At 48.6% G+C, this 2,179-nt stretch overlaps 1 non-coding gene across 1 annotated transcript; it reads right to left on the bottom strand.

The window, feature by feature from the left end:
• LOC136525015 (small nucleolar RNA Z247) lies at nucleotides 1-139 on the bottom strand. Its single transcript, XR_010776350.1, has one exon. It is a non-coding gene; the product is annotated as a small nucleolar RNA Z247 (small nucleolar RNA).
• Nucleotides 140-2,179: the final 2,040 nt, after the last annotated feature.

Here is a 2,179-nt window from a genome sequence, read left to right as displayed (position 1 = left end):
TTTCAAAATTGAGAAGTTGTGAATAAAGCTCACCAACGGAGATGGGTTCCACTCTAGCGCATAGAGCAGAGACGATGGGCGAGAAATCTTCGCCCAAGCCGGTGATGATGTACTCCACCAGTTCTTCATCTTCTAGGGGCCGTCCTGCAGCCGCCATGTCGTCGCCAAGAGCCTTCATCTTGGCAAAGTACTCGGCAACGGACGAATTCTCCTTCTTGGTCGTTGCCAGAGCAATCCGCATGTTGACGGATCGCGCTCGCGTCTGTGACGTGAACATGTCTTCAATGATCTTCTAGGCGTTCGCCGCGGTGGCGCTGGTGGCCACCTACGTGAGGACATCCTTAGTGACCGACGCGAGGAGGTAGCTAAGGACCCGTTGGTCCGTGGCCTCCCAGTCTTCGCGCGCCGGATTGGGAACCCTCACTTCCTTCCCATTAGCGCCCTTCTGCACAAGCTCCACCGCAGGTATAGGGGTGGCACCCGTGAGGTACCCCTGAAGACGAGCACCACGGATCGTAGCACGCACCTGTGCCTTCCACAGGGCGTGATTGTTCTTGCTAAGCTTTTCCGTGACAGGCTGGGCGAGGAGAGGATTGGAGGAAGCAGATGATGACGCCATTGTAGTTGCGGAGAGGAGATGCAATCTACTCAAAAGCGATGGCTCTGATACCATGTGAAAGTTCAGAGGAGCAGAGGAGAACACCGACGCCCTATCTGGGTCGTGCGATGGTTGCGTGTTGATTGAATTGAATAGCCCCGCATGTGGCAGTTACATATAGGCGTTACAACTTGAGGGCTAAGCCAAGAGACCTTTTCTGAATATAAACCTTCTATATATAGATGATCTATTCCTATACATAGACAATCTAGATCTCTTGGCTTTGGCACAATATGGTAAGGTAAATACACATGCATCTAACCTTTCTATCTAACAACCATCGCGGTGTCCAAGATCCGTGGCCGCAAGCTCTGCATGACGTAGGGCCCATCCCTGTGTCCATCTTTAGGAACGGGCTATAGGTCTGCGACGACCTCAACCACCGCAACCTCGCCGTGCTAGCCTGCAAGGGGAGTTCGGAGATGAGCACGGGAGAGGCGGATCTCCCGCTCAAGGACTCGATGGAGCTCGCACTGGGGCTAGCTCGGACGGGCAGGGTCTGGCGACCGACGAAGCTCACGTTGGGGCGGTGGAGGTCGCGGCGACGAGCGGGAGGCGGAGCTCACGGTGACGAGCACGGTGCAGGTGAGTTCGCTCGGTGGTGAGGCGATACCGATGGGGTGCCTGGCCAAGCCTGGCTTACTGGAAACGACCCCTCAACTCGTTTCCAGCAAGCCACCCTCTTCCCCCTTTTTGGCTTCCTAGAGCCTAGCTTAGCACATGTGCAGCATCTAACAAACACGAGGAAGTTGCATTACCCTGGCTAGCCCCTAAGCCACCCAACCAAACAGACCTTATAAAACTTGCCGACGACCTTGCTGCTTGAGTTAGTTACGTAAATGCCTATAGATGTTAATGAAAATCATGACAAAAAGGAAAGAATAAGTTGTGTTAATCGTTAGCATGAAAAGCAATTTCTATAAACAAAAATAAAATATAGCTTCTGTAGTGCTCAAGTAAAGGTGATGAGCAAATGGTGTAAATGAAAAGTGCAACTTTAATTTTTGAAAACAAAGGTTGTTAATTAGTGTTCTTGGAAGCTCAAAAATCAAATTGGAAATTAAAATTAGCCCTTTTCGTTGAATCGGCAAAAAATTGAAGTGGTGTTAAAAGTATCATTTTTTACAAATTATATTGAATAACTAGTTAAGTAGTTCCTAGATGTTTTGTTTCTACGAGTTAGTATGACGTTTGGACTAGTGTGTGAAATGTGTAGTGGTTGGAATTAATTAGGTTTAGGCATATTAAAAATTACGGCAAAAGCGCTAAAGGTTGTTAGTTCTAGCTAAGTTCTTATTCTCTGTAAGTCGGAAACGATAATAGTAGACAATGCCATAAAAATTGTTAGCCACCAACTTCATGTTTTTGTACTGTTGGTTGCCTCTAGGCGAGTACTTGAGCATGGCTTAGGTGATAGTGGTGTTGGGTGTCACGATACTCTTGTAAAAATTGCCCTAACTTCACTAGAACGAGTTGAGGTAGGCTATTGGTGCTCCGCTCCTGAGCCAGCCCCAAGCGTGA

Source organism: Miscanthus floridulus, chromosome 18 (assembly GCF_019320115.1).
Source record: "Miscanthus floridulus cultivar M001 chromosome 18, ASM1932011v1, whole genome shotgun sequence".
Taxonomy (NCBI): domain Eukaryota; kingdom Viridiplantae; phylum Streptophyta; class Magnoliopsida; order Poales; family Poaceae; genus Miscanthus; species Miscanthus floridulus.
This window is presented reverse-complemented; position numbering and strand designations above follow the sequence as displayed.